General features: G+C 40.3%; 1 long non-coding RNA gene across 1 annotated transcript; it reads left to right on the plus strand.

Annotated features, from left to right (window-relative positions):
- Positions 1-5,634: 5,634 nt before the first annotated feature.
- On the plus strand, positions 5,635-18,509 carry LOC126950197 (uncharacterized). The gene is made up of 4 exons (XR_007724077.1): positions 5,635-5,759; positions 6,150-6,218; positions 14,801-14,870; positions 18,210-18,509. It is a non-coding gene; the product is annotated as an uncharacterized LOC126950197 (long non-coding RNA).
- Positions 18,510-25,149: the final 6,640 nt, after the last annotated feature.

Genomic DNA, 25,149 nt, shown 5'->3' on the forward strand with positions numbered 1-25,149 from the left:
TGGTTGCTCAGAGGCCTGTGGTGATAGCTGCTGTCTCATTTCCAATGTGTGGCTTACCCACTGCCTGGGTGTTTCTGTCACTCAGAAAGGAAAAGGCATGGAGGATCACCTGGGAACTTTGTATGGGCCAGTGTGGAGTGAACCCATCACACTGATGAGGAGTTCTGGGCCTGCCAGGACTTGGTGGCCTGGCCATTCTGAGCTGCTGGGGAGGCTGGGCCATGCGGTTGAGCCAAGCCATGTGTGCTGAGCAGGAAGAAGAAACGGATTTGGTTCAGTGTGAATGGGATGAAGAAAATGTGTTTCATCCCTGCAGGTGCCCAGAAAGAGGGAAGCACATTCTGGCACAATGAGTCCTGCTGTGAGCTTGAGCAGTATGGAGTCCGGGTGTTAGAGAGTGCAGAGAACTATTCCTAGGGGGTTAATTATCCCAGAGTCCACAGGAATGTTGAACGTTGCATGAAGAGCAAGGCTTTCAAACAGGAGATTTCCATCCACATGTTTGTGTGTTCATTCTCCCCCTGTGGCTGCAGCCTGAGAAAGCAGCGCAGAGCTGGGACACTGTGTCAGCACTGTAGTGCGGTCTGGAGGTACCTGAAGCATGAAGGCAGCATGGGCTGGGGCCACAGCTGGCTGCACAGTTCACTTGCTCTCCACACTGGGTCAGTGGCTGAGACTTTTACACACTGGTTATGTTCAGGTTTATGATTGCAAGATGTTAAACATTCTAAGTAAGCTGAGATGCAAACAAATGAAAAGACAGAAGAAAGGCTGTGAAGTGAAATGTTTGAAGTGTTCTTCCTCTGGCTAAAACTTTGAAGAAAGGCAAAAAGAATTTAAGTGTGTGATGACTGCTCTGTGACAATTTGTAAGCTAATATTATAATATTCTCTGAGAGTGCAACACACTTTACAAAACAATTTGATAACATATCATGCTTTAATGTCCTCCTGAAAAAAGTAACTTTAGAACAGTCAGGGTATCAAATAGCTACGTCCTAAATATTTTTGTGGTGGAAAATGCTATATTTCCCTTGATTCTTTCTTTAAATCCTACCCCAGGCTGTCCCTGCTGTCTGACTGTGTTTGACTTGAGCCGAGTCTTAGATTTCTCTTCCTCTAGAATCATTCTGCTGGCTTAAGAGGATTGGGCTGGGAAGACTTCCTTGTCCTCAGTTCCAATACCACAAGAAAGAGCAGCCTGATCATTTTCTTAGTCGATACGCCACAAAAATGCTCTTTCCGTGGTAATTGGGTTTACATACAGAACTGCTGCGGCATAGCCTCCGCCTGGGAGGAAGATGGATTTTCCATTTAGGCTCGTCAAAAGCTTTGGAGGCCCCTTCAAAGTTAGCATGTTGGCTCACAACTCAACTACACCAAGTTGGTTTAAAAGCAGTAAGATTGCCATTCATTCTTTTTCCTTGGGGAAGATTTGAAACGATTGTCAATATTTTACAGGATCCTGCCTTACTGGGATCACAGCAATGACTACAAAAGTGAGCAGAGAGGGGGAAGTTCTGCAAGGAATCACCTACTCTGTCTCCCTCCTCCTCCTTCTCTCCCTCCTCCTCCTTCTCTCCCTCCTCCTGCTTCTCCCCCTCCTCCTCCTCCTCTGTGACGATTTAGTTCCAGACATTTCATATTCTTCTAATATTTGGTATTTTTCGTGGTAACAGCACCTGTGGCCACTACAAAAAGCAGTGCCTGTTACACAACAGGTCAGCCCCAAGCTCCCATGATGAGGTGCCCAGGAGAGCCAGGCTCTGCTTGCTGTCCGACGGCTGGCATCTCTGGGACAGGAAGCTCAGTCATCGCCAGCTGCTGTGAGTTATTCCCATCCAGTCACAAAGTCTCCCAGCTGGACTCACTTCTGAAACATCTTCCCAGGCCCCCACGTGAGCTGTGGGACTGCATCCTGTGAAGGAAACAAGCTCCCACCAGCAGGTACGCCACTTGACCCTTGGTCTTAGCCAAAAGGCTGAGAAGCCATGACTGAGAAACCATGAGATATTCCTCTTGAATTATGGTTTATCCTAGTGTGACTGACAGGACCCGTCTGCTTAGTGAGGACACAAAAGACACCAGATCCCTTCATGTGGGATGGGAGAGGGTTGAGCCGGGCCAGTGTCATGGGGAAGACAGGAATCATACAGATCAGGGAGCTCTGTCCAGAGTCAGCCACCATGCACCTCTGGCGTTTTCTTCTCTCTGGAGCAGTTTTGCTTGTTTAGTTTATCCACCCTTCTACTTGTCTGTCTAGCTACATATTTTTAACTTATTTAAAAATATGTATTGACCTCTCTATTCTGAAACACACACACCTGGGCAGAGAAAACAGGGAAAAGGAACCTTCCCCGCTGCCCCACCGTAAGATTTGCCAAAAGGGAGAAAAGAACCAATGGCCACAGCCCCAGCTCTGGACTTCCTCTCCCCAGACAGCTCCATCCTGTACCACTGGGGCCTGGCAAGTGCTCCTGGAGGCCCCCAACCCCACTTCCTGTGCCACCCAGGGCAAACACAGGGGTACAGTCCATACTGGCGAAGGTGTCTGGGGTCTCAGAACCCAGAGTGTGTTCTAGGAGGGAGGGGGCACAGGCACAGTGTGGACGTCTCTGGCCCCACAGACTTTCTCTCTGGCAGCAGGAGGTAGGTCAGGGGCTGGAGCAAGGCTGCCTATAGCTTTGGGAACAAGACTCCTCTCCAAGAAGCCCCAGTCACAGGCCTCTCCTGTGTGCACAGGCACCCTGTGTTGCCCAAATGGCTCTTCCCTTTGTCAGCCCAGAGCACCTGCCCTCCTGTTTCTTCAAGAGCCCTCCACCGAGGCTACTTGCAAATTGTCAGGATGTTCTTTGGTGTGTGGAAAGTCTCCTGGTTAGGGATCTACCCCATGTGCACCCTACTACAAACACAAGATGAAAGTGAAAGTTTGTGCCCATGACATGCATTGGGATCATTGACCCATCTTTCTTAATATTGATTTCCATTACACAGACACACACACACACACACACACACACACACACACACTAATTCAACCTTTGTGTAATAGTCTGTTCTCACACTGCTAATGAAGACATACCCAAGACTGGGCAATATATAAAGGAAAGAAGTTTAATTGACTCACAGTTCCACATGACTATGGAGGCCTCACAATCATGGTGGAAGAGCAAGGGATGTCTTACATGGTAGCAGGCAAGAGAGAGCTTGTGCAGGGGAACTTCGCTTTATGAAACCATGAGATATTGTGAGACTTGTTCACTGTCATGAATAGCATGGGAAAGACCCGCTCCCATAATTCAATTACCTCCCACTGGGTCCCTTCCATGACACATGGGAATTGTGGGAGCTATAATTCAACATGAGATTTGGGTGAAGACATGGCCAAACCATATCAGTTTACTTTGAGAAGCTCCTGCATCTACATATAATGTATAATAGACATATGATAAAGTATATTTAAGTGTACATTTGGATGAGTTTTAATAAATTCATAAACCTGTGTAGCTACCACAACATAGAGGATAAAAAATATCTCCAAGACCCCAAAAGTTCACTTTCCCCCATCTCAGTCAATCCCCCAGAATTCCATCACCAGGCAACTGCTGATCTCTTTCTTGTCACCGTAGATTACATTCCCCCTACCGTTTTAACAAGAATGGAATTATACAGCATGCACACATTTGTGTCTGGCTTTTTGCTTTGTCAGCATGATGTTCTGAGATTTATTCATGTTGTGTGTGCTCCTGTTTTAACCTATTTGAGCTGCTATAACACAAATACTAAAAATTGGGTGGTTGATAAATAACAGAAACTTATTTCTCACAGTTCTAGAGGCTAGAAGTCCAAGATCAAGGCATTGGCAGATTCAGCATCAGGTGAAGGTTGGGTTCCTGGTTCACAGACGACGCAGTCTCTCTGTGTCCCATAGGGTGGAAGGGATGAAGGAACTCTCTGGGGCTTCTTTTGTAAGAGCACTAGTCCCATTCAGGAGGACTCCACCTTTGTGACCTAATCATTCCCAAAGACTGTATATTTTAAGACCATCACATTGGAAGTTAGGATTTCAACATATGAATTTTAGGGGAACATAAACATTCAGACCTTAATAGTTCTAGCATAACTTTTTTTGTACAGTTGCTAGTGTTCTACTGTGTGACTGTACCACAATTTGTTTACCCATTCACCTATTGTTGAACATTTAGGTTGTTCCCTGTTTGGAGCCATGATGAAAAAAGCTGCTATGAACTTTTGTGTGCAAATTTTATGTGGATATATGTTTTCATTTCTCTTGGGTAAATACCTAGGAATAAAGTTTCCGGATTATGTAGTAAGTAAATGTTTAACTTTATAACAGACAGCAAAATTGTCTTTCACAATGTAGTACCATTTGATATTCCCAACAGTCTTGAAAACATATAATCTTTGCAACTTTGTTCTAACTTTTCAAAATTATTTTGGTTATTTTATATCCTTTACATTTCCATCTAATTTTAGGATCAAATTGTCAGTTTCTCAGCAATGACAACGACAAAAAGACTCCTGGAATTTTACTTTGGATCGTTTTGAATCTCCAGATCAATTAGTAAAATACGATATCTTAATAATACCGAGCCTTCCAATGCATAAATATGGTATATCTCTTTGTTTCTTTCATCGCTCTGAGTCAGGTTTTATACCATGCACATATTTTGCTAAATTAATTTCTATGAAATAAATTGCATTATTTTATATGGTGTGTTTGATGGCATTAGTTTTTAAACTTCAAATGCAGTTGTTCTTTCCAAATATATGCATATTATGTAAATAAATGTGCATATATTTATTTGAGTTTTGTGTATTGACTTTGAATCCTGTGTCCTCGCTAAACTCATATGTTAACTCTAGTAGCTTTTTTTTTGCAGATACCTTAGCATTCTCTATGAATTTGAACATGTAATTTGTTAAAAGACACAGTTTGATTCTTCCTTTCTAATATATATAACGTTTATTAATTGGTCCTGCCTTATTGTCCTGGGTCATCAATTTAATAGAAGCAGTGAGTAGACATTCTGCCTCCTCTGTCCCTAATTTTAGGGGAAGGCATCTATATTTGGATATATGGATGGATAGATGAATAGATAAGTAGTTAGATAGAGAGATAGATAGATATGGATAAAAGTTAGCACATATCCATGATTTTAAAAAATCTTGGCTAACTAGGAATAGAAAGAAACTTCCTTAACTTGATAAAGGGTATCTATGAAAAACTTACCTATCTGTAAATAGATAGAATCATTGCTCATGTATATGTGCATGTATGTATCATATATTTATGTATGTGTTATGTTATATTACACACATACACACATCTGTAGTAATGATCATAAGACTTTTCTCCTTTATTTTTTAAAATGGTGAATTTCATTGTTAGACCTTGTATTCATTGGTTAAATGTCTTTAGGCCATGATGCAATATCTTTTCATAATTTGATAAATTCTATTTGCTGATACTTTTTTCTTTTTCCATGTCCCCCATCCTCCCATTCAAAATACAGACCAGGCACAGGGCCTGGTGTATCTGAGGATAGGTTAATATTTCACAAAGAATTTTACTGTGACTTTTTTCATGAGAGTGACTGGTCTCTAACTTTCATTTCTTACGATATCTTCGTTTGGTGTTGGTATCAGCCTAATGCTGAGCTTTTGCAGTAAGCTGGGAAATATTCTTTTCTCTTACATTTTATGGAGAAATTTGTGTAAAATTGCTGTGACTTCTTGGTAAGTGTTTGGTTGATTTCATCAGGTAAGCCATTGAGATCTGGAATTTTCTTTGTGAGCAGATCTTAATTAAATTAAATTTCATTAATACAGAGTCACTCATATTCTCTATTTTTGGGAGTCAATTTTGGTAATTTATATCTCTCACTGAAGTTGCTATTTTATTAAAATGCCAGTTTTATTGACAAAATCTTATTAATTATATCCTCTTAATTTTTTTTCTGTCTGTAGAACTGTGAGTGTATCCTCTTTTTTATTCTTAAATTTGTTTTCTGTCCTTTTTATTGAATTAATCTGACTTGAATTGTGCCAACTTACTGATCTTTTCAAATAACCAGATTTTGGCTTCATGATTTTCTCTGTTGTTGTTGTCTGTTTCATTGGTTTCAGTTATCATCGATGTATCGTCTCCCGTATTTACATGACGTTTAACAGACCTCCTCCTAGACGGAAGCTTAGGTAATTCACTCATTCAGCTCCTCCTAGATAGAAGCAAAGATGCCTCCATTTTTCTCTGAATGTTTTTATAAACAAGTTATAGTTTTACTTTTTACATATAAGTCTGTGATTCATCATTAATTAATTTTTATATAAAGTATAAGACTTAGCTCTAACTTGACATTTGTTCATTTACTTTTGCCTATTGATATTCAATTGCACCAGCATCATTTGTTGAAAAGGCTATCTTTGCTCTGTTGAATTATTTATATACCTTTGTCAAAAATCAGTTGGGCCTATTTATGTTTATTTCTGTTCTGTTTTTTAAATCTCTGTCTGTCCTTCTACCAGCATCAAATAGTCCTGATTACTATAGCTATATAATAATCCTTAATATTGAATGGACTTGTTTACCCCATTTTATTTCTTTTTCAAAATTATTTTAGCTATTCTATTTGCCTTCCCTTATGAGTTTCAGTATAATCTTGTCTATATCAACAAAATTCCTGCTAAGATTTTAATAGCAATTTCATTAAATCAGTATTTAAATTTACAACTTTACTGTGTTGAGTCTTCCAGCTCATAAATGTGTTATGTCTGTCACACACACGTCTTGTTAGATTTACATCTAAATATTTTACATTCCACTAGTGAGAATGCCTAGCACTATGTTGGCTAAGAGTGATGAGAGGAGACATTCTTATGTAGTTACTGACGTTAGGACACATCCAGTCTGTCGTCATTAGGTATAATGTGAGCTATAGGTTTTGTGCAGCTGGTCCCTATCAAGATGAGGAAGTTCACCTGCACTCTTATTTTTCTGAGAGCTTTCACTATGAGTAAGTGTTGAATTTTTTTTTTCAGATGTTTCTTCTGCTTTGGTTGCTAAGATCATGTAATTGTTCCATTTTTGCCTGTTGATATGGTGCATTGTGTTGATTGATTTTTGAATATTGAACTAGCTTTGCAACCCTGGAGTAAACGCCACGTAGTTATAGTGTATACTTCTTTTTATGTATTACAGAATTCTATTTGTTAGTATTTTGTTAAGGAATTTTGCGTCTATATTCGTGAGGGATATTGGCCTTCTTTTTTCCTTTTTTGTTTTGTCTTTGTTTAGTTTTGGCATCATGATAATACTAGCTTCATAAAATGAACTGGCAAATGAACCTCCTTTCTTCAATTTTCCTGAATAGATTGTGTAGAATCATTGCTAATAATTCTTTAAAACTTTGGTATAATTTTCCAGTGAAATTGTCTGGGTTTAGAGATTTCGTTTTGAAAGTCAAATCTTGATTAAATTAAGATTTCATTAAAAAATTCTTAGCACAATTTTCCTTTTAGTGATAGGGTTATTGAAATAATCTACTTCTATAGTTTGTAAACATTTTTTCCCATTTTGTGAGTAATTGCTTTACTTTGTTGATTTTTTTGATGTCCAGAAGCTTTTTATTTTATTTTTTATTTTCTTATTATTTTTATTATTATTATTTTTTGAGACGGAGTCTTGCTCTGTTGCCCAGGCTGGAGTGTAGTGGCGCAATCTCGGCTCTCTGCAAACTCTGCCTCCCAGGTTCTCGCCATTCTCCTACCTCAGAAGTGTTTCAATTTGATGTAATTCTATTTGTCTATTTTTGCTTTTGTTGCTTATGCCTTTGAGGTCTTAGCCAAAAATTATTTGCCTGTACCAACGTCATGGACATCTGCCCTGTATTTTCTTCTAGTTCTTTCATAGTTCGGGGTCTTACATTTAAGTCTTTAATCTATTTTGAGTTGATTTTTTTCATTCTTTTGCATGTGGATATCCAGTTTTTTCAGCGGCATTTATTAAAGAGACTGCCTTTTCCTCACCTTTGTTAAAAATCAGTTAGCTCTAGATGTGTGGATTCCTTTCTGGGCTCTCTATTCCACTCTGTTGGTCTATGTGTCTGTTTTTGTGCAGGTGTCATATTGTTTTGGCCATGACAGCTTTGCAGTATTGCAGGGACCAAGGGGAGATTTCCCCCTATGCCCTCAGAAAATTCATTGACAAATCAACTTGCAAAACGTGTATTAATAAAGGCATACACATTTATTTAACATGTGTAAACAGAGACCTTCAGAATGAAGACCTCTTCAGAATGAAGATTCAGGGGAAATTGTCCACTTTTGTGCTTAGGTTCAACAAAGTGTGAACAGTTTTGAAGAAATACGAGTGGACAAAAAGGGCATGATGTAATGCTAATAGATGGAGTGGGGAAACCCAGCAAGGCCTGTCTGCCAGTATTCCTCTTAGCCTCTCTGAGCGGCATTCCTTCCTTCTGGGTGCAGAGCAGGATCCTCTCTGGAATGGGGGGTCTTATGACCCATAGCCAAGCAAGGTAGATCAGGTAACTTTTTTCTGTGGCCAGCTTTTACATAGCAAGGTGGAGAAAAAATTAGAGTACTATGTTTAGGTTTTATGACTGTCTTTAGGGAAAAGAGATTCTGGTTTCTATGAGTCACATTAGCAAATGGGAATTCTAGTTTCTATGGCAAGCCTCAGGGAAGAATGGGACTGAGAGACAGGAAGGCATGAAAAGTCAAAGAAAAACTTTTGTTTCTGAGGCTGATTCTGAGGCTTTCATTTTGGGCTACTTTTTTCTGAACCCCAACAGTGTATTTCGAAGTCTGGTAGTATGATGTCTTCAGCTTCAGCTTTGCTCTTTTTGCTAAAGATTGTATCAGGCGATTACAAGTACTCCTGAAACAAATTAAAAAGTAGAAGTGGAATCAAAGAAAAGAAACTGTGAAAGAGAACTGAAAGGAAATGATAGAATTGAAAAATACAATGATTGCAATTTAAAACTTGCTGGATATGCTTGTTAACAGGATGACTATAAAAGAAAGAATCAGTGAACTTGAAGATATAGCAGTATAATTACCTAATATGAACAACAGTGAGGAAATTGTGAGACAGTAACACAGATCTAACATTTGTACCATCAGAGTCCCAGAAGGAGGGGACTAAAAGCGTGGGGCTGAGAAACTGCCTAAAGAAACAAAGGCTGAAAATGTCTCTGATTTGACAAAGAACATAAAGCAACACTTTAAAAAAGCTGAGTGTTCTCCAAACAAGATAAGCCTAAATAATTACAAAGCAAAACATATCTTACTTGAACTTTAGAAAACTAAAGACAAAAACAAACAAACAAACAAACAAACAAACAAAAACAGCATTGATCCTTGGGCACCCATGGATGAAGAGGCTCTGAGAGATGCTGCATAGGTGGAAAAACCAAGACCGGGAGTGGGAACCAGGTCCAAAGCTGAACATTCCAGAGGAGCCTGAGTGTCAGATGTCCAGGGCAGCATTGCTGATGTTCCCCAGGACTCTGACCTCAGGGACGGTTCAGAGAAGCTGCAGCTGTACGACACGGGGAAGAAAACAAAATTAAAGAGCAGAGAATTTAGGGTTTTGACAGCCCAAGATTATAACCCTCCACCCTCTAAAGAGGAGATAGCCAAGAAATTGGGAAAAAGTGAAGTCAGCACACACCTCATTGCAATTCAGAGCATTGCTAGGATGCAGATATTCCATACATGTAGCAAATATTTCAACTGACATTCAGATCTTCACGGGCACCACAGGATCCCTGCTCGTGAGAAGCTCTACAGTGGAAAGAAGATGGGAAAGGTTTCAGATATGGGTTGAAATGGTCATGGTGCCAGAAAATCCACACTGGGAAAAAGCCCTACTCATATCAAGCATGTGGACAATGTCTTCATCGAGCATTGGGAAGGAGGAAAGAAAGGAGGGAAGAAAATCCCTCCTCCAACATCAGAAACTTCATAATGGAGAGAAGCCCTAGAAATGTAAGGACTTTGGGAAAACCTTCAGATATAATGAAAAACTTATTTAGCATCAGAGAACCCACACTGGGGAGAAACCCTTTGAATGTAAGGAATATGAACATGCTTTTCGGTGCATGAGTGTGCATTCATGCCAAGGAGAAGCCCTACAAATGTAAAGGATGTGGGTGTAGTTTTAGTCTTCCTTTGTCCCGATTCAGCATCACAGAGTCTACAGGGAGAGAAACGTTATGAATGTAAAGAGCATGCAGGGCCTTCTGCCCGAGGTGGGTATTTCTTTAGCACCCGAGATTCTGTGCTGGGAAAATGTCTGTGAACGTGGGGAATGCTGGCAAAGGCTCCCTGTGTCTCTTGCTTCACAGTGCAGCAAAGAACACACACTGGGGGAGAATTTCATGAATGCCAGGAATGTGGGAAAGCATCCAGTTGAAAAATCAACTAGGTTCTGCATCAGAGTTTGCACTGGGGAGAAACTTCATGAGTGTAAGGTGTGTGGGATGACAGCCTTCCACTGGGGCACAGTTTTCAGTTTTATTCAGCATCAAAAAATGCACTTTGGGAGACCGAGGTGGAGGAATCACAAGGTCAGGAGTTCAAGACTAGCCTGGCCAAGATGGTGAAACTCCATCTCTACTAGAAATATAAAAATTAGTAGGCCGGGCGCGGTGGCTCAAGCCTGTAATCCCAGCACTTTGGGAGGCCGAGGCGGGCGGATCACAAGGTCAGGAGATCGAGACCACAGTGAAACCCCGTCTCTACTAAAAAAATACAAAAAATTAGCCGGGCGCGGTGGCGGGCGCCTGTAGTCCCAGCTACACAGGAGGCTGAGGCAGGAGAATGGCGGGAACCCGGGAGGCGGAGCTTGCAGTGAGCCGAGATCGCGCCACTGCACTCCAGCCTGGGCAACAGCGTAAGACTCCGTCTCAAAAAAAAAAAAAAAAAAAAAAAAAAAAAAAATTAGTGGGGCACAGCGGCAGGCGTCTGTAATCTCAGCTACTCAGTAGGGGAGGCTGAAGCAGGAGAATTGCTTGCACCTGGGGGATGGATGTTGCAGTGAGCCGAGATAGCACCACCACTGCACTCCACCTTGGGCAACAGAGTGAGACTCTGTCTCAGAAACAAAAACACACAAACAAAAAATTGCACAATGGGAAGAAAGGCACCCATGGTTCTGGGCTGCTCTATTCTGTCCCCCTCCTCTTTCTGCCAATGTTTGTGGTCTGCCCCAGGTGTGACCCTCTCCCCTCCTCCCTACCTGTAGTACCGCTTCTCCCCTCTATGCCCCTTTTATGCTGTTGTTTTTGTTTGAAGTGGCCACTCCTTCACCTGCCCTAGAGTACATCTCCTTCAGGACCTTGCTTACCCTGGAAGTCACTCCTCATAGCATGAAAGCTTTGTCTCATTCCCCATGAACTCCTTTATGTTTTCAACATCAAGCAGTAACTGCCCAAAGTGAGCAGAGTTCTCACTGCTTTCCCATGTCTTTAATGACATTCTTCTGGTCTTGGAGAAGTTATTATCACTTTCCCAACTCCTTTTCAATTTCTCGCATTAAAGACCACTTTTAATGACTCTGACTCTATCCCCTGGGAAGGAAATGGACTATCCATTTAGTTTGCCCTGCTTTGGGGGTTACTGGAGTTAGAGGAATCTGCAGAAGATTTGGGGTTTTAGGAGATTATGTCATCCCAAGTCACAGACTTTTGTAATTGGAGAAGCCCTCTGGAAGAGGCCATCAGAGAAGGCACCTAATGGTTGCCCTCGGGATGGATGATGGTCCATTTGGTTGGCTCATTGTGGGGAACCTGAGTCTTGGTATTTTTAATTGCCCTCATAATTTTTATTACCAGTTATGAATATCCTGGGAGACTATGCCATAGACCAAGAAAATAATCTCTGAACAGAATGTGAGTGATTAATTTAAAATTATGGCTTTAACTTGACTGGAAGGGAATGTGGTTTTTCTATTTGGATTTCTTTTCAATTCTTATTCAGATGTCTGCTAACTTCAGTGTTCACTCCAATCCATAGGTGCCGAGAGTGAAGTGGGCTGGGGCATTTCACTTCTAAAAGTACACATGGCATGGAGTCAGCAGCTTCACACTAGGGAGTGTCTGAGAGAAGGGGAGGAGAGACGCATCCCTGGCCTGCTCAGAGGGGTCTGTGCCAGCCTCACTTCTGATGCCTCCCAGCTCTCTGACACGATTGCATCCCCCAGATAGCTCACGGAGAAAATGTGAGTTTGGGATTGGTGGCACGTCAATTACTTTCACAACACCAGAAAGCACACTCAGGATGCTGGTCTTATCACATGTTGGATCTCATTGGATTAGCTGTTTTTCCTCCAGCGGGTGGAGCCTAGGACCATCCTGAATGGCAGCATTTCAGACTCACAATAGTGCAGCAACAGGGAAAGCTATTCAAAAAGTATATCCAGTGGGAAGAGAGTTCTCAAAAAATTGTATATACACTATTATTATAACAGCATGATATCGTGTCTGTGGGGCAAGGCACGGGGAGATGTTTATTGCAAATATGTTTTGGTGAGGTTTAGGAATTTATACTTTAAAAAACCAACTTTTAAGTGCATATTTTAATGAGTTTTGAGAAATGAATACAATTGCATAGCCAAGATGCAGAAAATTTTCACCACCTAGAATAGTATGTCTGGTGTCTATTGTTCCCTTCTTTGTGTCCATGTGTGCTCTATGTTTAGTTCCCACTTACAAGTGAGAATATGTGGTGTTTGGTTTTCTGTTTCTGTCTTAATTTGCTTAGACTTGCAGCCATTACCCTGAAAGAACATAATTTTGTTATTTTATAGCTGTGTAGTATTCCATGGTATATATGTACCTCATTTTCTTTATTCACACTACTGATGGGCATCTAGGTTGATTCCATGTCTTTGCAATTGTAAATAGTGCTGTGATCAACATATGCACGCATAGGTCTTCTCAGTGGAATGATCTGTATCTCTTTGGGTATATACCCTATAATTGGTTGGCTAGGCTGAAGGGTATTTCTGTCTCAAGTTCATTGAGAAATCTCCAAACTGCTTTCCACAGTGGCTGAACTATTTACTTTCCCACTAGCAGTGTACAAGTGAGCCCTGTTCTCTGCAACCTTACCAGAATCTGTTGTTCTTTGAATTTTTAATGGTAGCCATTCTGACTGGTGTGAGATGGTATCTCATTGTGGTTTTTAATTTGCGTTTCTCTAATGATTAATTATGTTGAGTATTTTTTCATCTGCTTGTTGGCTGAGTGTACGTCTTCTTTTGAGAAGTGTTTGTTCATGTCCTTTGCCCATTTTATAATGAGGTTTGTTTTTGTGTGTGTGTTGACTTGTTAAAGTTTGTTATAGATTCTGGATATTAGATATTTGTTGGATGCGTAATCTGCAAAAGTTTTCTTCCATTCAGTAGGTTGCCTGTTTACTCTGTTGATAGTTTCTTTTGGTGCAAGCATCTTGAAAGCTCTCAAGTACCAGGCAAGTTATAGGAATGTATTGCGAATGGAGATTTGATATCTTTTATTCCTCCCATAATTTTTCTGCTGTCATTCTTTTAAGTCAGCAGTGAGTGCTTTTATTGGTAAGGAAATCCAGATATAGAAAAGTATACCAAACAGTACAGAATAAACATCCAAATATTTATATCAACTGGAATTTGCTCTGTGACACTGGATAAGTAGCTGAATTTTACTGTTTTTTCATAGTTAAAATAGGAACAGCACTCTTGCCATGAAGATCAAATGCATATCGATAGACATAAAAATGCTTCTTCACTTCTCTTCCCTCTGAATCTCCATCTTTCTTTCTATTTACTTGTTTTTAAATAGACTTTCCATTTTAGAATAATCTCATTTTGTGGAAAAATTTGTTTCTTTATAACAATCATGTTATAATTTATATTAATTTAATTTATGTAATTTTAATTTATAATTATAAATTTTATGATTTCTAATTTTAATTTATAATTTAAAAAAATTTCCATAAGTTGTTGGGGTACAGGTGGTATTTGGTTATATGAATAAGTTACTTAGTGGTGATTTGTGAGATTTTGGCGCACCCATCACATGAGCAGTATACACTGCACCACATTTGTAGTCTTTTATCCCTCACTCTCCTCCTACTCTTCCCCTCCAAATCCCCAAAGTCCATTGTTTTATTCTTATGCCTTTGTGTCCTCACAGCTTAGCTCTCACATATCAGTGATAACATACAATGTTTGGTTTTCCATTCCTGAGTTATTTCATGTAGAATAATAGTCTCCAATCTCATCCAGGTCACTGCAAATGCCGTTAATTCATTCCTTTTTATGGCTGCATAGTATTCCATTGTGTGTGTGTGTGTGTGTGTGTGTATATATATATATATGTATATCATTGATTGATAGGCATTAGGTTCATTCTATTTTATAGAAAAATTGCAAAGATAGTACAGAGAGTTCCCATATACCTGTTTAACACCTTATATTAGTATGGTACATGTGTCACAATTAATGAATCAACACTGCAACACTGTTATTAACTAAAGTCTGTACTTTATTCAGATTTCCTTAATTTTTACCTTATGTTCGTTTTCTGATCCAAGATCCCATTGTGGATATTGCATGGCATTTAGTCGTTGTATCTCCTCCAGCTCCTCTGAGCTGTGACAGTTTCTCAGAATTTTGTTGCTTTTGATGATCTTGACAGTTTGAGGAGTACTTGTTAGGTGTTTTGTGTAATGTCTCCTAACTGTTATTTGTCTAACATCTTTCTCATCAACAGACTGGAGTTATAGGTTCTTGGGAGGAAGGCCACAGAGATAGAGGACCATTTTCATCACGTCCTGTCAAGGGTAAGCACAGTCAGCATGACTTCGCCCTGTTGCTGTTGACCCTGATCTCTGGTTGAGGTTATGTTGGTGAGGTTTCTCCACTGTCAAGTTACTCTTTTTCTTTTCATACTGTACTCTTTGGATGGAAGACACTATGAACAATCAACACTTAAGGGGTGAGGAGTTTACTCCATCTTCTAGAGGCCAGAGTTTCTACATAAATTATTTGGAATGCTCCCGCCTAGGACATTTGTCTCTTCACCCCCATTTATTTATTTATTCAGTGTTTTATTTTGATCAGTATGGACTCATGTTTATTTATTTCACATTTTGAATTATCATCCAATGTTACTTTATTTTGTTTTTCAAATTGTTTCAGTTTTGGCCACTGAGACCTTTTCCAGTTGGTTTCTGTGTTCCTTTGACATGCCCCCGTCATGTTTGTTTGTTTTGGGTTTTATTTTCAGCACTTCCTCACTTTTTGGCACAGTAAGATGCTTCAGGATCATCTTGTCTATTTCCTGTTCCAGTCCTAGAATCAGCAATTTTTCTGAGAACCCCTGGCTTCTTTCATCAGAGAATGATGTTGGACACCAAGATCTGGGTGCAAGATGTCTGTGCTTGCTGGGCCTGGGGTATAGTTGCTTGCAGGCACTTTCACCTGACAGAGCAAGAAAATACATATGCATACCAACCTGTGTGTGTACACATTTCTATGTGTGCCTATCTCTATATCAAGATAAACATGAGTTCACGGTGATGTTTCCAAGTCTAATCCATTACCATATGGGTCATTAGAGCCTCTTCTCTTGCTTGTTGCCTCTCCGACAGTGAGAAACCTGGCTCTTACCACCTGCCATTCCTTTACTTAATTGTTCAGTTGTAGTGTACATGTATAGTGTTTTCAGAATCGTTTTTTCTGCTTACTCTATAAGCTAACCATTACTTTCTGCCTCAGCTCGGTGCTTTTGTGCTTGTGCCTTACATTCCCTACTGTAAATCCACAAAGACAAGATTTGTAAATATTTGATTCTCCCCTATTTCCATTGTAGAAGAAGGAATTTATTTTTCTCATGATTTTTTTGAGGAATATTTTAGATTCCTTAAAATAGGGCCATTTTAGGAGAAGGAATTCTGTGCATGTGTGTGGACAGGTGGGTGCAACTTGGAAATTCTGTTAACAAGAAAAGCTTGTGATGATGGGTGTGAAAATGAGTGGGAGGTGGCTGGGGTTAACAAGAGGTTTCCAGACTAAGGAATTACAGGAAATTATCCAGGTGGATTCAACCTATAATATGTGTCATTTCCATGGAATATGGGATAACCAGATTCTAATTCAACAGTTCTAAATCATGTTGATTTCTAACACAAAGAGCAGTGAGTTTTTTCTGGGCTCATGAGATAGAGGAGTCTAAACAGCAGAGAAATGAAGCAATCACTGGGGTGAGGAAAAGGCATTTAAAAGAATTATGGGCCTTTTGGCAGAAACCAATTTTCAAGAGTTTAAGTGTAGTCTGATATTTTTTCCCTTCTACTTTTTCTGTATCTTCTAAATGTTCCCAAACAACAACATGTCATCTTTATAATGTAAGAGAAACATTTATTTTAAAAATATTTTGCTCAGCTGTATCACTCTGTTGCTAAAGGATATGGCTTAATTTCCATTCTTTAGCAACAGTGGCTATTGGAAAGACAAAAAAAAAAAAAAAAAAAAAAAAAAAGCACTAAACATTCCTCTGTAACTCCATGTTGCAGCTTTAGAGAAGCTGCACTTTTCCTATCAATTTTAATATCATATGGCAAAAAGAAAAAAAGGAAAACAGAAGCTGTATTACTTCTGAGTATTCTACACACCAACGTAAAGGAAGAGCTCAATGAAGCCTTAGCTATGTAACACCATGATGCAGAGCCTTAACTCCCTAAACTGGACTCATTCTTATGTTGTTAATATAGTGATTGAGAGTGGGGAGCCATCCTCCAGTGGCAGTGTTTTCAAACATGAGATTCTATTATTATTATTATTATCATTTCAAAGAGCATATGATATGCTAGGTGTGAGACTTGAGAGTATAAGAAATGGAAAATGAGAGGCTCCAGTTTTTGGTACCCTCACTTTATAGGAACATTTGACTTACATATCGTGCATATAGTGAAACCAAGTACACAAGTCATACACAGTCACGCATCTCTTAACAAACTGATGTGCATTCTGGGGAATGTGTCATTAAGCCATTTTGTTATTGTGCAAACATGACAGGGTATACTTATACAAACCTAGATGGTAAAGCCTACTACACACCTGGGCTATATGGTATAGCCTATTGCTCCTAGGCCACGAACCTGTACAGCATGTGACTATACTGAACATTCTAGGCAATTGTAACACAATGGGAAACATTTGTTTATCTAAACATGGAAAGAGTACCGTAAAAATTCAGTATTATCATCTTCTGGGGCCACTATAATATAGTCCATAATGGACTAAAATATTATTATGCAGTACTTGACTATTTGTATGTAAGTCGAAGAAAGAAAAGAGGGGTATAGAAGTAGGAGCATTGACCAGTGTGGCTGGAAGCTGCCCAGCAGTCTCCATGTAAACAGCTCAAAGGAATCTGTCCAAGCTGGGCTTATCAACAATGTTGCTGAGGATTCCAGCGTGACTGTAAATGCTCTGCTTTTAAGTGTTCAGTTTGACAAGCCTTGACAAATATGACAGTGGTGAAACTATGACCAAAATTAAGACATAGAGCATTCCCATCATCTCAGAAATTTCTGCTTTGCCGTCAATCACCCAACTTGTCCCAGCCCCAGAAAGCTGCTGATTGCATTCTATCACTACACATTCACTTCGATGTTTTGTATTTCCTAACACAAAATTATACCATATGGAGTTTTTAATGTCTGGTTTCTGTCAAAAAAAACAACACTCCATGAATATTTTCAAGTTTTTGTGTGATCTGGGCTTTTGAGCAAAAGGTCCTGGCCACCTGGGCTGAAGGATGATTGATGGTAACCATGTCTAAGAAGTTAGAGATGGGGAGTTATTCCAGAGACACTATGGTTCATCTGCTGTGCAGCCATTAGCTTACATTCCAAAGGGCAATGGACCTGAAGGCTTCTCCTTCCCACCCGAGAGGATCTGTTTATGTCAAAAAAAGACAGGTTTCTCTCTTTCCTCCAGAGGGGAGTCAGGCAGCTGTACCAGCCACCCACATAAGCTGCGAGATTTATGATTTGGAACTCCTTCCTGTAGTACAAACCAAACCACATGCATAGGTGTCCACTGCTCTTCTTGCATTGCCCCATGGGGAGGGGCTGCATGGGGGAGCTGACACAAGATGCTCTGTGAATCATTAGGTCTGTCTTGGATCCAGAACAACATGCTTCCTGTCAGCACCAACAACCAACCAACCAACCAACCAACCAACCAACCAACCGACCGACCGACCAACCAACCAACCAACCAATGCATACATGTAGAAAAGACTTCACGGCTTCTTTCCCTCAGCCTTGTTTTAGAGACCCACCCACATTCATGTGTGTATCAGTAGCGGCTTTCTTTTTATTGCTGAATAATATTGAACTGTGTAGACACATAAAAAACTGTGGACACACGTGCTTGTTTTAGGGTTGTTTTCAGTTTTTTAACCTAAATATGGGAACCCAATAATAAGGCTTCGGTATAGACAATTATTTGTGTGAAAATCTGTGTGTTTGTGTGTATGGGCGTGTGTGTGTGTGTGTGCATGTGAGTGTGTGTATTAAAAATAAGTTTTGAACTTTCCTGGAAAATTTTTATTGACATTTTGGGCAATACTTTCGTTTTAATGCCAGTAGACATACTCTTCTTGCAAATTCCAATGGCTCTAAGAAAAGCATATTGAGCTCACATACATGTGACCCTAAAAGTCAGGTGAAAATCTAAAAGGAAAAGCAGGTACTCCTGTGTATCTGTCTGTGTTAGGGGGAAGAAAAACTTGGAGACTTTAGCAACAAACAAACAAAACAAAACAAAACCCTTCTAAGGATACATATAGGCATGGTATGTCTTTGGTTTTCATCTTTTGCTATTTTGAATAAGTTTGTTTTGAATATTTCTGTGCAAGACTTTCTGAAGACATCTTTTTCATTTCACTTGTGCAAATAGTCAAGAATCAAATTGCCAGGTCACATGGTAAGTATGTGCTGAACTTTACTGAAAATGGTCAGCCTTGTGCAAAAGAGATGGACTCTTTTATGTTCCCACCAGATTTTCACCAACATTTAGTGTGGTAAGTGCTCTAAATGTTAGCCACTCCATAAGGTGTATGGTGGCATTTGTGTTTTTCTGACAATTAATGATGTTAGACATTATGACTTTAGTCCCTGACAATCTTGGGTGAGAGACATTTTATTGACAAACCTCCTAACACTGATCTGTGGAAGACTAATTCTGTCTCTTTCTAATACTCCCAGATATAACAGCACCCAATAGGTGTGCGTCACATTGGAGATTTAGCTACAATCATCTTTTCCTTTTGCCAGTTCACACTTTTATTAACCACTTTTTCATAAGCAAGGGTTGCTTGTTCTTAGTACATTTTAGATGGCTCTTCTCTTAAAACATTGTCATTTCTCCTGAACATTCGGGCCATTATCAGCTGGCTGTGGTGTTAAGTCTTGGTTTTTCCTTTCTCACTTCCATTTTTAGCCCACGGAACTAAACCTAACTCATTTTAGGTAGTGCAAAGTGAGACACATCATTTGGTGCTTCTGACACTGAGGTCCCACAACTGTGAAGGGGTGTCATGTTCCCTGGTCCACCCACCACTCAGGGTGTCAAATCGTGGGGCTCTCTTCACAAACAGGCCTTGTAGATCTACGTGTTTCTGACAACTGTGTTGCAGCAGATAGCAGCTACTGGCTGGAGGAAGGGTGGCTTTTCCAATGCATTGCAAAGGCAGTTTGGGCTGGTTGTGGAACAGAAAGTGCTGTGTGGGCTGGATGACTGTTCTAGCCACGCACTGTGGAGGGTGAGGTGCCCGCTCCTCCCGCAGTGTCACATGTTGATGTCGAGCCTGCAGAGCAGAAGCTGTGAAGCACCTGCCTCTCCTGAGGGCAGCCTGGCGGCATCACCTGCTGAGCTGTCTCTACAAAGGCAGCTGAAATGCACATGGAAACCTCCTTTAGCAATTCTCCACGTGGACCAGTCACTGGAATTGCAGTGCCCTGGGCAAGAGATTAATGAGATTTCACCAGGTAAGCAGGGCTGGGCTTTAGTAATGCTTGTTAGGGGATTTCCAAATGGAGTGGGGAGAGAATGTGTAATGCCTTCCCCACCTTTTGGGTGATATCACCTTTGAGTAAAACAAAGTAAACTAAGATCCTGAGGGCAAGCCAACGAGGATTCTGGGGAAGGAATTTCTACTAAGCAGGGTAGTGCTTTCTGCATGGCCCTGAATCACCTGGCAGGGATTCAGCCTCAGAGGGTTCTTACACCACAAGATCATCCTGTCTCAATCGTAGCCAGGGGGAAGTTAAGGCCAAAAACTGATGTCAGAGGCCCTTAGAGGACCCTAGAGTAGTGGCTCGCAGTTACGAGATGACCGCTTTGTGCACTCTTCCTCGGGACATTCTACTTAGGATGTTTAGTTTGTATAAACCAGTGACCTTTCCTTCTGCTTAGGACACATGTTTCTGGGTAACTTTGCCATCCATGTACATCATACCAAGTTCAAAAGTTGGGGCATTTCTCTGCCTCCTCCTATTGCCTCTTCAGGGATAACTCTGAGTTATCATTAAAACATAATGGATACATTTTAAACAAATTTTAAAATGAGATTTTTGCATTATCTTATTTTTATAAAAATATCATTTGCAAATCTAATTCTCATTTTCCTGATTGTATTTTTTTTTTTCCATTTCCAAGCCAAAAAGGATTACAAGAATGTTAACTTCGGCTTCGTAAAAAGAGCTCACTTGTTCTGGAGCACTATTTGCTTTCTTGCCCCTCAGGTCGAGACCGCTTATCTCAGGCATGCAGGGGTGGTCTGTGACTATCCCAAGGAGACAACTCGCAAGATTCCTCAAGCTAGAATTCAGGGTCGACTCCAGGTGGGGGATACTTCACTGTTCTCTTCCACAACCAGACTATCATCTCTGCCCTGAGAGGAGCTGACAAGTCCACCTAGCAGAATAAAGAGTTGTGTACCAGGAGTCTGAAAACTTTCTTGCTGACAACCCACAGCTACCTTTCTGGGCGTCCTGGGGAGGTCACTTTTCTCATCTAGGTCTTGATCCCTTTTCATGAGATTAAGAGTTCTGAATGAGAACTACAAAGAACTGTTTAATTCTTGCCATCCCATGACTAGAGGAACATTCGGTGTGTGCCAGATGTTCCCCACTGGCCCCAAGGACCTCCTCTGCCCCCCTTTCTGCCCTACTGTGCTCCCTATCAGGCTGACCTCTACCAGTGTTATTTCTGGGTCCCCTGCCCTCCAGCCTCTGGTTAGGGGTGGCCAGTAAGATTCACTGTGTATTAAACCCAAGAGATAGATATTTCTTCACTGTTAGCAAAGTCAATCAGGCACAGGAGCATGTCTCTGTGGGTGTCACTTAAGGGACTTTGGACACCTATGCTTAGGCTTGTTCAAATAAATGACATGTGAGTACTTTGCAGTTTGATAGTTCCATGAACCATGAATACACTGCAATGAAAATGTCAACCTGTAATGTTTCCAGGGATTCATTGCTAAGGATGATCATTCTTCTCTGCCTTGCTTTCTGCAAAACATAACATTATTCCTTAAAAAACATACACACTTATGTGCACAAACACATGCACACATGATGTTTTTAGACTAATTAACATAATTAAGATTTTCCAAAATAGTTAAGTGGAATAGACTGTTCTCCAAAAATGACAGTTTCTTCTCCAGTGAAGAAGAAAAAATACCCCACAATTTAAACATTTCATTTGAAAATACATAGTCTCAGAAATGTATAATGCAGATATTGCTTTAAAACAAGCTCATCTTATGAAAATTTCTCCAATTTGTCTAGAAGTTTGCCAATTTTTCCTCCTTGGGTCAGGGTGCAGATATGTATCAATTAGCATGATATATCTGCAATGTTTATATTAAAAATTACCAAAGGCCACTGCACTCCAGCCTGGGTGACAGAGCGAGACTCCATCTCAAAAAAAAAAAAAAAAAAATTACCAAAGACATGCTTCTCGAAACATGTAACTAGACAACAGTTAAGGGAGTCTCTGGTAGCCATGAAAATTGCACTCAGGGGACCCATAAGGTTAGCATTACATTGGAACAGATGATTGCCTAAGATTTGTAGCTGTGGGGACAAAGCTTTTGTCAGATCACTAAATCATATAACATCATTATAACCCCTTCTGCAGGAAATCTGGGAGCCAAAATGGGATTGCTGAAATTTATGAGCAGAGGCAAGTGCAGTTTACTAGATAACTTGAAACAGGTAGAGCAAAATTGGAACCTCCTGACTCACTGAACTTGCTCTCCCCAGGCAGCCATTGCAAATGGCTACAGTTTCCATGAAGAGTGCACAGATGGCTCCATTCTCACAGCTTCCTTGGAAAGATGGAACATGGACCATGTCTTGATGACAGAGTTTGCTAGGTTCATCAACTTCTGAAATGTGGTGACAGAGCATAGACTACAACTCATGGGCAAAAGGAAATTGCTTAGAAGCAAATAGTAATATTTGTCAGGGAAGATCTTGAAGAGTTCACTTATTAAAACATTGGGTTGACATCTCTTATTTTGATCAAAATAAAATAGGGGTCAGCATTGTAGTTTATTCTGCTTTTAATTAGCTAATTAATTTTTGAGACAGGTTTGAGACCTGCTCACTAGAAAGATACATGCATAGAATTTCACATACCCAAAGGAAATGAAATCAGTATGTCAAAGAGATAGCTACATGCCTGTGTTCATTGCAACACTATTCACAGTAGCCAAGATATGGAAGCAACATAAATGTCCATCACTGAGTGAACGGATAAAGAAAATGTGGTTTATAGACACAATGGAATACTATTCAGTTTTAAAAAAAGCAGGAAATCCCGTCATTTGTGACAACCTGGATAAATCTGGCAAACATTATGCCAAGTGAAATAAGCCAGATACAGAAAGGCAAATACTATACGATCTCACTGATATGTAGAATCTTAAAAAGTTGAAATCACAGGAGCAGAGAGTAGAATGCTGGTTGCTAAGGGCCGGGGGGAGTGGGGAGGAGTGGGGAAGGGTGGGGCAGATGTTGATCAAAGGAAATACAATTTCAGTTAGATGGAAATAAGTTCAGGAGATTTTTTACAGAGCATGGGGACTACAGTTGATAACAATATATTGTATATTTGAAAAAAACTAAGAGCGTGGATTGTAAATGCTCTCACCACAAGAGTACATAAGTATGCGAGGTGATGGATGTGCTAACTTGCTTCATTTAATCATTCAGCAGTGTGTACACATATCAAGACATCATGCTGGACATCATAAATATATGTAATTATTATTTATCTACTAAAAATAATTTAAACAAAACTTTTGGGGGTTCTGTTCAGGTTTCTACCACCAATTACGACACTTCCTCAGAGATTCCTCTGCTGCGATGAATGACGACAAGCACGTGTTCCTTATCATGATTGCCTAAGAATGGCTTTCCATCTCCGGAGAGCATTATGCTCTGCTGTTTTGGACTTTTCCCTTAGCATTGTTGAGGATTAGGGTAAAATAGAAATTAGTATAACCAAGTATGGAATGAATTTGTTTACTGCTTTAAGTGGGGCGCAAAGCTGTATATTTTGTATCTTTTCTCAAATGATTCCCGCAAGTCCTAACGTGCATCTGTGCTTTCTGAACTGTCTCCCCATTTTTTCCCCTATTAATTTGACTTTTACTCCTTTTCTTTATAAAATCTTAAGGTTCTTTTTCATCTGGAATCCCACAAATCAAGTTTCCACTTGATGTAATCTGATGTTGTCTTGGCTATGACTTGGAGCACTTGCTTGTGAGGTTAAACCTTATTGTATAGTTTCATTATATTTTAGTTATAAAAGGAATTATGCATCCCCCTAGGGAACCATGGCATCCCTGCTGTACTGACCTCCGTCCTGCCCCCAGTGCATCCCTGACTCTGGGCCTTTGCACCTGTCCCTCTGCCTAAGGCTCTTCGTAGCATGTCTGCAGTGTGAATTGTTGGCTCCTTCTCACATTCATATTTCAGCCCAAATGCCATCTCCTTAAGGGATATTTCTTTTCCCCTGATCTAAAGGAGCCTTGAAGGACTACCTGAGATGGCTGCTTTCTTCATTCCAATCATAATAGTCCTGCAGTTTCTTGTTTATTTGTTACTTATTTCCCTACCTTGCCAAACAAAAGGCCTTGTGAAGAAGCCCCTGGTCTGTTACTGTGAAGGCCCCATCCCAGCACCTGGCACCTAGCAGACCCTTGAGAAATGTTTTCCTGCCTCAGAAACTGCCCTGAGAATATTTTGAAGTTACTAATGAGACGTCTGTATATATTTTAACATGCAAAACTTGCATACTTACCCTTGCAGAAATGTAGAATGCTAGCTTATTGAGAAAGCAAATGAAACACTTCACTCATGATAAATTCAACTGTGCAAAGTGCATATGCAGTGACAAATATTTCATAGATTACGAGTGTGGCAACAAAGATGGAGCAGGCTTAATTTTGACTGTGGATTGACACTTGAGAAGACCAGTAATTACTTAGATTGGTTTTTCTCTGCCTCTTTCTCCTGACTGACATATTTCTTATAAATTATAAGGGAAATGTAATTTTTAAAAATAAAAATTATATTGCTTACAGAATTTTCCTCCAAATGGTCATATAAAAATCTCCCTTGGCCAGGTGTAGTGGCTCACACCTGTAATCCCAGCACTTTTGGAGGCCGAGGCGGATGGATCACCTGAGGTCAGGAGATCGAGACCAGCCTGGCCAATGTGGTGAAACCTCATCTCTACTAAAAATACAAAAATTAGCTGGGCGTGGTTGCAGGTCTCTGTAATACCAGCTACATGGGAGGCTGATGCTGGAGAACTGCTTGAACCCAGGAGGCGGAGGTTGCAGTGAGCCCAGATAGCACCATTGCATTCCAACCTGGGAGACAAGGGTGAAACTTTGTCAAAAAAAAAAAAAAAAAAAAAAAAAAAAATTCCCCTAAGCTGCAGGCCAATATAGAGGTGGAGGTGTCTGGGGACCAAGCAATGATGAATTTGAGTCCATGAATATGCAAGGGAAGTCAGTGATGCTTCCTC

The sequence above is a fragment of the Macaca thibetana genome, chromosome 3, assembly GCF_024542745.1.
Source record: "Macaca thibetana thibetana isolate TM-01 chromosome 3, ASM2454274v1, whole genome shotgun sequence".
Taxonomy (NCBI): Eukaryota; Metazoa; Chordata; class Mammalia; order Primates; family Cercopithecidae; genus Macaca; species Macaca thibetana.